Raw genomic sequence first — 15199 nt, forward strand, 5'->3', positions numbered from 1 at the left:
ATGGAGATTGCGGAGTCTTCTGAAATAGCCCTTTCCATCTTATGTAATTAGAGACCCACAGAAGCGCTGGATTTTCCACGGTACATAATCTATATTTATTCTCTCCCCCCTCCTCCTCTCGTGCGCGCGTGTGCGCGCGCGTGTGCGTGCGCTCCGGTTCATTTCTAGCATCAGGAAACTCGTTCGCGGCCACTGAAAAGTCAGGAGCGGCTCACAACTGATTTCCCACGGATTTCTGCCTCCAACGGCAGATGCTGTCCGGAAGCGGTGTCCCCAGACAAACATGAGACCGTTATCTTGGAAAGCCGGTTAGCCCTGCAGCGTAAGAAGCGCCGGCGGAGGCAAGCCTGAAAGAACAGCTAACCGATCGCGTTCGCCGGTGGGGAAAAGTGCAGCGCGGGGCCGGGCCTGGGGTTCGGGCCCGCACTTCAGCACCAGCGGGGATGGACAGCGTCTTTGGACCGGGCCACCGCAGGGACCCCACTGCGCCGCCACGGTCCTCGCTGCCGCCGTCGTCGCCGAGGGCTGCCCTTCTCTCAGCTCGGAGCAGCTAAGGGGCTTCGTCTCCGATGCCCCGGCACCCCCCTGGCCGGCCGTGACAGACCGAAACGGACCTTCTTCTGCCTGCTGCGACCCCCGCGCAGGGCTCAGAGAAGCTCACCTGATCCACAGATTAAACTCGGCAGCAACTTCCAGGAAAATTGTCGACAGGGGCCAGAGGAGCACCGGCAGCCCAGAGAGGCCGAAGTTGTCCGGCCTCTGAGAACCATGGGCTCTGCAGACTGGGTCCGAGCGCTCTGAGGAGGCCCAGCGATGCTCCAAATAAACAGGATGCTCCCGAGCGGGCTGCACCTGTTTTGGAAATAGCTTTGCGAGAGGAGCTTCTAGAACTACTCACAACCTGGCGTTAGAGAAACTGGAAGATTCTAATTCTTTTACTTGGCCGGTAAGTGATAATACTATTATTACTGCTTGTTTGTAACTCAAGTGACCCCCACCCCCGCAAGATTTTAATGGAAAGATTGAAACAGTATTATTGTTTCCTTGTGGAGTAAGATGATAAACTGTTTGATTTTTAAATGGTTATTCCTGCGTAATGATCTTGGGGAAAATCTTGCCTAGTAAAGTAGTTGGATGTTTTACTTATCTGAAGTCCTTTATGTGACAAGAATATTAAAAATGATATGTGTGTGTGTGTGTGTGTGTAAGCCTATATAAATATATTAGAAATTTAGTTGGATATTTTTGTTGATGATCTAGTATCTTTTTGAATGTGTCTGTGTTTTCCCCCAAAAGAATACAATGTGGCATTTTGTAAGTTTTTTTTCCCTCTTGATGTTATGCATGTAGTTTAAAGTGATCCTGTTTGTATTACATAGTATGCAAGACTCAAAAAGTTACTAGTAGTGATGGTTTCACCATCTGGTCTATTATATTTTATATGAATATAATGTGCCAAACTGTACACCCAGTCCCTCTCTCTATCCCAATCCAGAGTGTACCTACACTTGTGGATCTTAACCTACAGAAATACACACATTTTTATGCAATGTTGTCTTTCTAGCCTTCTAAAGACTGCTTGCTCAAACCAGATCTGCCAGAAGGCAGAAAATGAGAAGCTATAGTGTGCCTTTTTAGGAGAACAGGTTTCCAAAGCATTCTTAGTCCTATGAAAATGCATTTGTCACTGAAATCCACAAAGTGGTGGGGGCGGGGGGCCAAGAGTTTTTGGACGAACCATAAGCTTTAAAGTGTTTATGAAATCTATTTTCTGTTGACTCTTACTTCTGTAGCTTTAGAACTGCAATCTTTCACAGTGACCTTGATGAGCATTCTGCTTTAAGAAAAGGGCTTCACAGGGTAAAGGCATATTTATAGCCCACGCGGGACATTTCACCAAGGGCTCGGTGGGTTCCACCAAGCACATCCAGTTAGTGGGGAGCAGGGCTTGGCAGGACTGACTCTAACAACCTTGTGAACACATGTGGTGCTGTGAGCACGACCAGCCCTGTGGGGAGAGTTGGCCCTTTTGAAAAAGCACAGTTCTTCAGGTTCTCCTTTGAATTTCACAGGGCATCTATAATCGATCATAAAATACATATCCATACTGCCCTGTTTTTCATCACTCAAATCCTTGACGGCAGTTAAGATGGCATTGGCCAGTGTGCTGAAGGGCCCTTGTTTTGCGTTGACTGAGAGCAGAAACTGCACTCTGGGGACAAATTGTTCTTAACTGTCACTTGCCACTTACCACAAACCTGCTTGCTTAGCAGAAAGGGAGAGTGGTGTCCGTGTCATGGAGCTCCTTGGGGTATTGCCCTGTGTGAGTCAGAAGCGGCGATCTCAGGAGGAAAAATGCACTATTGATTTGGAGTCCTCACCAGGAGACCTGCGATGTGCCCCTGACAAACCTGCTTTTGTGTATTTGTTTTTTTCCCCTAATCTAGAAGATGTGAACATGAAATTGCCACATATACTAATTAATCATGTTTTAAGAGAGTTGCAGCCTGTTGCTAGACTCTGAGTGTGGTTGTCAGTTAGTAGCACAGACAGACTGCCTGGTCAGCAGAGCATAAGATGGAAGCAGGCCTGTGGGCACGTGGCCGCAGTTACCTTCTCGGTGGCAGAGGGGGCAGGCTTTCTCCATGTGTGACAGAAACAGCACAAAGTAAAAGTTATACTGGGCTCATCCCTTTAGAGATTTAATCACAGAGATAAAGAACTGATTCACCGTTCCAAGCCCAGGCAAGCTGCCTGGAAGCTCTCCTTATCTGTGGTGAAATGCCATTGCATTGAGACAGCATTTTGTAAACCAATTTAGTGCCTATGTAAATTATAATCTCTAACTCCCCCCAGTCTTCCTGACTCCACAAAAGGAGTGGGTGGGCTAATACAATCATACCGCTTTTTGCACAGAATCCCTTGTCTATAAAGAGAAATCAATACTTAATTCTAGGACATCCATATCCTATTAAAATAGCTCTCTTTCCTGATGTTTTTTTGGTCTGTTACCAAAAAAGGATGCATGAAGTTTGAGAAGTATCAGACATAGTATTCAACATCCCCTCTCAGAGGAAGGAGTTCTGTTGGTGGGGGTCAGTGTTTTTGTGTTGCTTCTACTTGAGACTCAGAGGAGAAAAGTGAAGTAAGATTGCATAATGAGGACAATGGAAAGTGTATATAGGACCATAGGATAATTTGAAATGAGTTCTGAAATCTGGTAAGTTACTTTTCTTCTTTTAACAAGAAATGGTCTGCATGAGAGTGGGACAGAGATTTCTGGCTTGAACCTTTATATTATACAAATATTATAGAAACACTTATAAGTCAGTATTATTATTTAGACCATCTGATTATTAATACATGACTGAGCCACTTCACTTCACTTCAGTGTGATTATTGACCATCAGATCCTATTGCATTGGAAGGTCCACGTTTGCTTTTGGAATTGCTTGCTTGGGTTTGAACCAAGTTATATACATGTTTACAAAAAATGTAAAAGAAGAGATGATTATTTTGGAATTTAAGAAGTCCCTCGATAATTGATTTGTTATTTTCATACTGATTAAAAGATTCTAGGCAAGGAACCTGGTTATTCACCCAGTTCTATTAAGAAGGCAAAAGCCACTGAAGAAAAGTGTATCCTAAGCCAGAAATTATTTCTATAGCTATCTCACCTCCAGTGAGTCATAGACTGGCACACAAATGGAGAGACCTCTCATTTTGTATTTTCTTCCTGTTGAGCTTGGCAGAATGAGTTGTGCATGGCGTGCATGGCATGCATGGAAAGAGACCGCATTCTGCAGCATGAAGTATGTTATGCATCACCATGTAGCAGAACAAGACTTGTTTGACAGTCAGGACATGGGGATTCTTGAAAGGCTGGTCTTAAGATCTTGGGCAAGCCACTCAACCCACTACTCAACTTTTTCTACCTAACACGGGGTACTTTATCTACCAATTAAGATGCGGTCCTCTACATATTGTTGACATCTAGGTATTTGTGGAATAAATGAAGAGATGCGTATGCTGGAATATTGGAAAGTCTCAATATGGTGCTCTTGAGAGTATTTTGGAAACTTAAGTGCTATATCTTTGAATTATTATGTCATCTCTTATAGCAATCATTCCTTCACTCCTCAAAAAAGTCCCTTCTATTAGTACATGGCAACATGCTTCTTGCATTTTAAGAGCTTAAATGTAGGGAATATAATATTTCCCGGGAATTCAGCATCAATTTTCTTATATCTCTCAATGGAAAAAATATTTTAATGCAGGGAGGACTTCATTTAAAATTAGTATTCAAAATTGACATCATGCTTTAAACCAAATAGGCAAGACGAGGTCAGCGTGACACCCAAGTTCATTTTAATTACCCTTGACCCTTGAGCAATGCAGAGGTAAGGGGCTCTAACTTTCTGTGTAGTCAAAAATTCATATGTAATTTTTGACTCCTCTCAATAGCTTTCCCAGGTGGCTCAGTGATAAAGAATCCACCTGCCAGTGCAGGAGACCTGGGTTTGATCCCTGGGTTGGGAAGATTCCCTGGAGGAGGAAATGGCAACCCATTCCTGTATTCTCACCTGGGAAATCCCATGTACAGAGGAGCCTGGAAGTCCATAGGGTCACAAAAGTGTCAGACATGACTGAGTACAATGTGCATACAAATTGACTGCTAATTGCCTACTCTTGACCAGAATCCTTACAGTAATATAAACAATCCATTGACACTGTATGGTGTATATTTTATGTATTTATGATGTGCCTAAGTTTTTCTTATTTTTTTTAGATTTTTTTTTTTTGGCTATGCATTTCTTCAGATCATCACCAATCTCAAAAAATTTAAATATATTTATTGAAAAAAATCTGGGTATAAGTGGACCCATGCAGTTCAAACCCATGTTGTTTAAGGGTCAACTGTACTTTCATTTTGACCTGAAATGAATCAACCACTGCATTTTTGTCATCATTTTCTGGTCTGTAAGGAGAAGTAATGTTTACCATTAGTTATCCCAATAAGGAAGCTCATAGGATTAAGTGGTCTTTAAAAACTCAGCATCTGATAATACATCCAGAAAGCAATTTGTCTTGCTTCACCAGCTAGTAAGGATGGAGTGGAGGGTAGACAGCATGGGGCTGGTCCATGGGCGGCCCTGGAAATGCTGTGGTCTTGGTTTTCATAGGTAACACAGGAAATCTCCAGTTAAGTAACACCTCATGATTTATTTTTTTCATCAGTTGGAATTTTAAAAGTGGCTATAATTTTTAAAAAATGTAATTGATAAGCATTTGGTCTGTATAGATTTCTAGAGTATCACTAAAAATACATCAAGCGTAAGCTTGAGAAATCTAAACTACCATTGGTGTCATAGTCAGTTTCCATATAGTCTGCTGGTTAAACTATTTGACTGAACTGGAAATGGAAAATTATATAATTGTCTAGTCAGTGATACAATGATGATGAGTTTTTGGTTTGATTTGTTATCATTTACCAAAAAAGAAAAAGTTAATAAACAGTAGAGGAAAAAAAAAAAGGAAAAAAGCAATGGGTGAAAAGTCATTAGAATAATGTCATTTGATCCAGAACCAGATTTTGGGTGAAATCTCTTGGTTTTTACCTGATTTAATTGGAATAAAATGGACTGCAAGCTGGACTCGGCACAGAGCCGCAGACCATGACTACTCCGATTTCAGTACCATTTGTTAAAAACCAAAACTGACATATTTCATCAGTCTTTTTCCAGTCCTTTCTCTCTCTTTCTAAAAGTGGGAGAATGAATCAGGACTTGGCAAAATAAAACTTCATATTAATATCTTTTAGAAGTTTACAAGAAAATATATCTCTAAAAATGAGGAGTGGCTAAGAAGAAATAACCACTCCATTTCTTTGGTCAAAATATTGTGGGAAAAAAGTCCTAAGAACAGGCAGGAATGAAGCCAGATCAACAATGTTCCATGATGTGTCTCTTCTGGCAACTCTTCCCCTTCTTTGTCCTCTGACACCTGCAATAGCAGCTGTGAAAAGTGAAAGTTAGTTGCACAGTCGTGTCCAACTCTTTGTGATTCCATGGACTGCAGCCTGTCCCGCTCCTCCGTCCATGGAATTCTCCAGGTAAGAGTACTGGAGTGTGTTGCCGTTTCCTTCTCCAGGGGATCTTCCCATCCCTGGGATCAAACCCAGGTCTCCCACATTGCAGGCAGATTCTTTACCAGCTGAACCACAAGGGAAGCCCACAATAGCAGCTCTAACCAGATGAAAGCCTTGGGGAACTGTAAGACCAAGAGGAAAACAGAGAACCAGCTGTTACTATGGTCTGTTAAATGCAGCACTGCCTCCAATACAAGTTTTGATGCAGTATTCAAGAAAAGGGGAGAGGTTATATTATAAGGTGGAAAGAACAGCAACTGTCCATTGCAGTGTCATAAAGAATTTACCAAAGCTTTCTAGGTCAGTTTCTATATCTACCATTGATAGAATGCTCAGGAAGGTGGGCTCATAGGCTGTTGTCTCTCTAAAAGCTTGTTTTTGCAGAACGTTTTATTAACAAGATGAAATGTTCATAATGTGGCCTCGATGTAATTAAGATACCCCAGCTTTGTGGGCGTCCTTTCAGTTTGTTACTCAGAAATGACTAGTATCCAGAGGACACACAAACAGAGCCAGAGGCCAATGTGGGTAATAGTACTTCTGGCTGGAGAGCTGTTTTTTCTATATTTTTTCCTGCAGTTTTATATATTTCCTCATTTATCAAGTGGTAAGCCTATACCAGTTTAGCTCAACTATTTATCCTATGTTTCTCTGTTCTGATTTTAATCTTGAAGAAATAAAACTCCTAAGAGCAGATTAATTTAATTGCCTGAATACACCTCTGATTACAGCTCATATGAGCAAACTGTTATGTGGTCAGGACCTTTAGAGCTCAGGTAAGTAAGATGAGGGTAGTTCATCTAATTTACTACATTCACAAACACTCAGGCTGTTCATTTTTCTTTCCAAGTCCATCCTTTTTCTCTATTTACAAATCCTTTTGTGTGATTACTGAAAAATGAAACTGGCCTACTATCTACCTAAGCAATGTGTTTTTGTTTTCCATTTCATATTTTGTTTCCATGGCGGCAAATTTCTGGGAAGTCCTAAAGTTAGAGTATTTCACTGTTATATGAGGTTTTCATGGGCCACATGACTACATTCCAGGCGACCCAACCTCCTTGAGTTCCCATCCTCAGTGAGACTCAGCACTTCTGTGGCTTCAGCAGTTTTGTGAAATTCCCTCTCTAGGGCATCTTACCTGTGAATCTCACAGCAGGCCTGAGGCAAACATTCTGATTCCTATTTTGCCAATGAGACAGTGAGGTCCATAAATGAGTCTCCATACATTGAGTCAAAATTAAGATTTGTGTCAATATTTCATATTTTCCATACTTTGTAGGTGGTTTGGAAAGAAGAAATATCTCTTGTCCCATTGATTACATGCTTCACTTGCTTCAAATTATGATTATAAACAAACAAACCGAGTGATTGTATTTTACTAACTTTTGCTTTTACTAAGGAACTGGAAGGGTTTAGATTCTTAAGGATTTGAAAGGTCTTGCAGATTATCTTGACCTTAATCTTATTCAGTGGAGGAGGGAATGGCTACCTACTCTAGTATTCTTGCCTGAAAAAATTCCATGGACAGGGAAACCTGGCAGGCTACAGTTCTTGGGTTTGAAAAGAGTCAGACATGACTGAGCAACTAACACTTTCACTTCCACACTGTTGTACAAATAGGAGGGTTTGTAGATGTTGTACTCATATGTTGGATGTCATATTTTAGAAGCATTGGTGAGCCAGAAAGGACCAGGGTTGATTCTGCTGCAGGGATTCAGGTTTGAGGTGATGAGATCTTGATCTCATGAGGTGAAGGTGAGCAGTGAGTCAGTTGAAACTGGATGGTAAGGTGATGGGTGATGGACTGGCACATAGGAAATGAATCAAGCTAGGTCATGTGCTTGGTACCTGCCATGGGCTGGATAAATACAAATGCACTTGGGAATAAAACACCCATCTTTGGAAGGAAAGGTGTCAGACCTGACTTGGGACTTGTCCTCTGAGTGGAGAACAGGTGGAAGGACCAAATGGCAGGGAGGAACCTTTGGTTTCAGAAAGAGGTACAACCTGACATGTCCAGCTCAGAGCTGGAAAAATGGAAATGATTGCTGAAGCCATGAAAATATAGCCTTAGTCTCTCAGTCTTGTCCAGTTTTTTTTGACCACATGGACTATAGCCCACCAACCTCCTCTGTCCATGAAATTCTGCAGGCAAGAATACTGGAATGGGTTGCCATTCCCTTCTCCAGGGGATCTTCCCGAGCCAGGGATTGAACCCAGGTCTCCCGAATTGCAGGCCGATTCTTTACTGTCTGAGCCACGAGGGAAGCCCAAAATATCATATCTTACATGATAAATCTAAAAGAAATACAGATAATAGTTGGGAAGAGACCTATTTAAAATGTTATTTTTTCCAGTAAATTATATATTCATTTTAAGTGATCATGTAAAATATATCAAACATTCAAATAATTACTCATTTTTGTCACTGGAAGATTAACTTTATTCCACTGGTGATATGTATGTAACCTGTTGTTGATTTTACTTGAAAGGCTGCAATTGATCTTCAGTAATAATAAAATATCTTTTCATTATATAATTTTTATATCTCATTAATATTAGATCTTATGTAAAACTTCCACATTTTGCTAAAACAAATTTTTGATGGTAAAAATAAGTGCAGTGTTATTCAGATCAATCTAAGTGTCCTCAGTGGTTTTTCTCTCTCATGAGCTGAATAACTTGCATGGGAATGACTAGAATTTTCAAGCCAGGCCAGGCAAACAGAAATTTGTTTTTGTCTGATTTTCAAATTCCTTTCTCCAGCCTCTCAGATTCTCCAGATAACTTCCTGACTGTATCTTGGTATAAAAGGAATAAATTATCTGGTTTCTGGTGGGCAATTAAGTTTTCTAAGCCAACAGTGTGCCATTTAGCCAGTTACCTTGCAGAGCCCTAAAAGGCCTCCAGTAATGTGCAGGGGACGATGTGCCACCAAACGGTGGGGGCTATCCCCTCATCACTGATGCAGTCCGTGGTTTGGTACATCCACAGGAGCTACTTTGACTCATCGAGTCACATTTGCATCAACATGGGGGTTGCGTCAGTGAGTCTGTCCAAGGCTGGCCCACAGAGGTTAGGAGATGTGGACAGGGGAGCAGGGCAATGCGAAGGGGTACCCTGCCTTTGAGAAATGCAGCTATGCTGTCAACTGCTATCTACATGGGATCTCTGTGCCATTGTCTGTGTACTTGGCAACCATCGGCAAGTCAGTCACTCACGGCTACAAGAAATTATCTGATTATAGATTTGTAAAGACGTGTTCTTTGTGAAGTAATCAGCTACTCTGCAGCTGTGAAATTAAAAGATGCTTGCTCCTTGGAAGGAAAGGTATAACAAACCTAGAGAGTGTATTAAAAAGCAGAGACATCATTTTGCTGACAAAGATCTATATAGTCAAAACTGTGGCTTTTCCAGTAGTCATGTATGGATGTGAGAGTTGGACCATAAGGAAAGCTGAGCATGGAAGAATTGATGCTTTCGAACCATGGTGATAGAGAAGACTCTTGAGAGTCCCTCAGGCAGCAAAGAGATTAAACCAGTCAATCCTAAAGGAAATCAACCCTGAATATTCATTGGAAGGACTGCTGCTGAAGCTCCAATACTTTGGCTATCTGATACGAAGAGCCAACTCATTGGAAAAGACCTTGTTGCTGGGAAAGATTGAGGGCAGGAGGAGAAAAGGGAGACAGAGGATGAGATGGTTAGATAACATCACCGACACAATGGATAGAAGCTTGATAGTGAAGGACAAGGAAGCCTGGCGGGCTGCAGTTCATGGTGTTGCAAAGAGTTGGGAACGACTTAGTGACTGAATGCAACAACTACTCTAGTATTAATGTAGTGACCATGGCTATTTTTGTCCTTGTCTTTTTGACTAATGGAGTAATTACTTTCTGCTAGTTATAAAATTCAGTGACCTCAGTGTAGATGGCCGGTCGACACAGCTCTGTGGTGAGAACACTTCTGGTGTTTCTTAGTAGTTGCAGTGATTCTACTTAGCTGTTTACTCATGTTCTGTCACTATTCCACCTGAAATATCCTTTGGGAACCTTTGTCCTTGTACCTCTAGGTCATATTCTGGGCAGTATATGCATACAAATTACATACTGTCCTACCCACTAAATCACAGGTGTCCTACATTTTTCGGGCAACTGTCAACAGTATTGATGGGTGTTGATACATTGGTCATGCTTATGAATGTATAAAACTGTTTTGAGAAATAAGCAATTCTATTACATAGAATTCAGTGTGTCTTTTTTCCAGTGAAAATGAAATTTCTTTAAATCATATCCATACTTAATTTTTCTGAAGTTTTCTTTTTTTGGTTATGTATAAAAGCAGGAAATCATAAAATAATCAGTTAAATGGAGCCTAGAAATAATTTGGTCTTCCCAGGAGGCGCAGATGGTAAAGAATCTGCCTCCCAGTGTGGGAGACCTGGTTCAATCCCTGGGTTGGGAAGATCCCCTGGGGAAGGAAATGGGTACCCACTCCAGTATTCTTGCCTAGAGAATTCCGTGGATAGAGGAACCTGATGGGTTACAGTCCATGGGGTTGCCAAGGGTTGGACACAACTGAGCATCTGAATAACAGCAATAGAAATCATTTACATTATTTTTACAAGCATATAATTCGCCCCACTAGGCTATTTTCTTCTGAGCAGAATTAACCAATCTCCAAATGAAATGCCCTCTCTTCCTTCCACGTGTGTCTCCAGAATATTTGCATGCGAGCTACACTTCAATGTGCTTAGCTTTGCCAAATCACTGAGCTTTTTCAAGTTTATCAAGGATACACATTAAGAGATTGGATGACACACCAGTGGGTAGAAGTCCTGGGCATGAATCTGAGACTATGTTATCAATATACCTATTCTTAATGAACATAGAAGTTGACCACTTGGAACAAAGCCGAAATGTGACAAAAAAAAAAAAAGTGTTTGGCATCTGATGAATTACTTAGCATCTCTTTTCGTAAAGAATAAAAGCTCTCTGGCTCCCAACAAAGAGTTTGTGAGCTGTATGGCAGTGTTTTGAACAAGAAGATCATTTATAAAAGCAGTCTTTATATTTAGGAAATAATTAGGGATGCAGCTGCAGGTTTTAATGACTTTTAATAAAGCCTGTTATAAAGTGAATTAGCAATAAATGCTTAGCAGAATGATACTGAATCAGGACATGATAGAACATTATTAGATCTGTTTATTGGATTGTTAAGGCAATATATGTTTATGTAATACCAGTTTTGTCATTTTCTAGGATATTTTGAAGGAAAGTTCAAGGTGGGTTGCATTTTAATGAATGGGAGGAGTATATCAACTAGCTCTGATAAACCAGTAAATGTTTTCATTTATAACTAACTGATAAAGTGAAAAATCTGAAAGCTTCTTAAATTTCTGCAATATTTGGAATTGTAGAACAATATTCATGTTGAAGATACAGTATTCTGATCATTTAAAATATTTGAGTCTTTCATAAGGAAAGTTGAATGTACTTTGTAGAAAATAATACTTTGTTAGAAATAATCTGTGCTCAAAGCTTGCTTGGTTGGCATTGCCAAAATCTAAATTTCAATGTCAAGTGCTCAGAATACTGATGAGTAGATGCACATACAGCTCATAACTCACCAGTTCCTGTTTGCCCAAGTATTTTCAGGCCACCTGAGCATGCAGAATGATACAAAGTAGATTCCTTTTAGGGATCAAGTGTCGTCTCTGACCTCAAGGAGGCCGGAGTCTAATGAGGCAAAGCAAGAGTACCTGGAGTCATGAAGTCCCTAGAAGACAGAGCTGGAGATATACTCACCGATCAGCAGCTTAGGAAGCTGACCCTCAGAACATTCTGGAAATTTGCAAAAAGGTTCAAATTTGGCTCATGGCTGAATCAACATAGAACCATAAATTATGGTTTAATCAGTGATGATGCTCCAAGGATGGTAAAGGAAGATCAAATACTGTTTATGGCTCCTCCCGGAACTATCCTTCAGAGTAAATGAGCAACCCAGGATGATGAGAAGCTAGAAAAGATGTAAGTCTTAAAGTCTCAAGCAGGTGAGATTGAATGTCCATTGGAGACGCTGTTAGCATAGCGATGCTGTATTTGAATAATCACCTTTTTAACTTCTTATTTATTTTTAAATAATTACAGACACAAAGGAAATGGCAGAGATATTTCTTGTGAAGTCTTCCCCCAGCTTCCCCCAGGGGTAAGATCTTAAATCACTATAGTAATGCACCATGACCAGACATTGGTATTGCCACAGTACTGTCAAACAGATTATGAAACTTATTTACAGCTCATTTTTTTAAAAAAATAAATGAATCAGATTTTAATCACCTGGCTTTGTTAAACCCACAAGATCAAGTTCACAGCTTTTTCTAGTCTGTTTTCCCTAACCACATGACCTAATGTATTTTCTGAAACCTTTCGTGTTTTAAGAAAAACATATTCCACCTTTCGTTTTGCAACCCCAGAGCTGATTTCCCTAACATGCCCTGTAAATGGCCAGTATTCAACCTCAAAGAGACACTGCTGGAATGCAGCTAAACTACAGTCTCAAAGACCTTCAGAATAGTTTAAGAAAAAAGAAAAAAAAGTTATTAAAGAAGATAGCCTCCAGTGTTCCCTGGAGAGGTTCTTCCTGAATGTCCCACTCACTGAAATCTTCCCTCTGGAAACTGCAATATTCCGTTCCTTCTGTCTCAGGTTCTTTGGTGCTTAGACAGTGTTGCACAGATGGGTCTGAGCCGTGTTTCCATAGGCGACCTATGGAGTCCATACCCACACCAGGCCAGCAGTGGTTCTCAGCCCATGTGCCCTGAGCCAGTTGAGAGCCATGGCAGAGTGAAGACTCAAGACGTGCACTATGGAGTACCTAGAAAAGCAAAACTAAGGGTTTCATTTGCTGTATTTCCCACTCTTCCTCTGAAAAGTTTCCCTTTGGTGATCAGTTCCCCTGGAGCTGACCCCTCCAGCCCTGGAAGTAACACAGGTACTGAGGCATCTGCTGCCTTGAGTTTGCATGCTTTCCCACCAATTCTGCTCCTTAGTGTTACTATTTTGGCAGAGATGTCTGGTATTCAGAGACAGAAGAGCAATCTCCCCTTGTTTTGAGGGTATGAATTGTGACAACACAGCTCTGCCATCTCAGGTAACAAACTCTAAGAAATAAAAGTTTCTCCACAGTAATACTAATACAAAAGTCTCAGGATATGATCAATGTCAATGGCCTATATAGGGAATTCCTTTGTTGTTCAGTTGCTCAGTCATGTCCAACTCTTTGCCATCTCATGAACTGGAGCACACCAGGCTTCCCTGTGCATCACCAACTCCTGGAGCTTGCTCAAACTCATGTCCATCGAGTTGGTGATGCCATCTAACCATCTCATCCTCTGCCACCCCCTTCTCACTCCTGGAGCTTGCTCAAACTCATGTCCATCGAGTTGGTGATGCCATCTAACCATCTCATCCTCTGCCACCACCTCCTCCTCTGCCACCCCCTATATAAGGCAGTCTTATATTAGATGGACCACCTTGATGATCCAAGAGTGTTTCAGTCCTCTCTGCTGCTGGCAGATGGGACTGCTCTGAGTGGCAGGTTTCTGCTGATCTGGTGCTATGATTTGCTCCAGCCGAAGAGCTTAGAATGCTAAAGCCTTGGTTCCTCTCATTCTTCACCACTACCAGCCATTGGCATTCGAGGCTTGAACAGTTTGCTTTACTCCTGTAGTTCTTGGAACTCATCCTCTTCAGGCAACATTTCTACTAAGTTCTACCAATTCAAACCCATGTTTGACCACTTGAGCTTTCTGTCGATTTACACTATTTTCAGGCACTCTGTTGCAAACCAAGATCATCAGGTAACCACTCAGGTAACCATTATTCTGCCAGTGGAAGCCAAGAGGAAACACTATCAAGACCAGATTTTTGTGTGCTGTTGAAGTAAACTACAAATGCTTGGACAGACTGCAGTCTCTGCGGTGACGAAAAATTTGTGTGGTCCCACACGCAGATTGATATCTGCTGAGTACTGTTTATTGTCAATGGTCTAGGGATAAAACCTCATGGCTTCATTGGCAGTCACCTGCACAGTAAGATCTTCTATTCCAAGAATATGTTGTATTAGCTGGTCTGTGGATAAGGTAGAGGAGCAGCTAGTGATGAGTGTGTAGGGAACACCAACAGCCATAACTCGTTCATCCATTTTCATCTGAACTCATTTGCATGTGTGTAGTTCTATATAATATACCCTGTGTGTTGATTTGTATCACTATTATCACAATCAAGACAGGTCTTTTTAATGTCTGCAACAGAAATTCCTCACCTAACCCTTAACACTGTGACCACTCCCCACTCCCCTAGAGACACTCATCCATGCTCCAGCTCTAGAATTTTGTCTTTTTTGAGAATGTTATATTAATAAGATTGTGTAGTCTGTGATCTTTTGAGATGACGTTTGCTTTTCCATTCAGCATAATGAGATCTACCCAGGTCGCTGCTCATGTTAGGTGTTTATCTCTTTTAATTTCTGAGTAGTATTTCATGGTGCACTTGCACCAGCTTTTTGGCCATGTACTATGTGAAGAGTATTTGGGTTGTTTCCAATTTGGGGCTTCTATGGATGTTATGAACATCCACATAGAAGTAGTTTGTTATGTAGTAATATTTAAACTGAATATATCTATATAAGTTTACTTGAATGCCTAACAGAATATATTAATAGTATTTCGAAGGCAGGCCGTAAGCAAAGGATTTGAAACAAGTAATACTGTTTAAAACTCGGCTTTCCACTGATAAATGATGACAGTTTTGTACTCATTACTTTTGCTTTGTGAGCACTGGTTTCTGATATGTAATAGGTGTAAAACAGTATTTTCTCTAAGGCAATGCAGAATCTAAAACCATTCATTAATGGTCCCACATAATTATTGATTTTTAAAGAAGAGATTTTAGTTAATGTCATGTTTACTTGATTTTGTAAACACAGAATGGACTGTAGACCTAAATGTAAAACACAAAACTATAAAACTCCTACAGGACAACATAG

The 15199-nt window shown here is 40.9% G+C and overlaps 1 pseudogene; it reads right to left on the reverse strand.

Annotated features, from left to right (window-relative positions):
• LOC104987913 overlaps nucleotides 1-14341 on the reverse strand; it is a 15964-nt pseudogene extending 1623 nt beyond the window's left edge.
• Nucleotides 14342-15199: the final 858 nt, after the last annotated feature.

This window comes from Bison bison, unplaced genomic scaffold, assembly GCF_000754665.1.
Source record: "Bison bison bison isolate TAMUID 2011002044 unplaced genomic scaffold, Bison_UMD1.0 scf7180017864108, whole genome shotgun sequence".
Taxonomy (NCBI): Eukaryota; Metazoa; Chordata; class Mammalia; order Artiodactyla; family Bovidae; genus Bison; species Bison bison.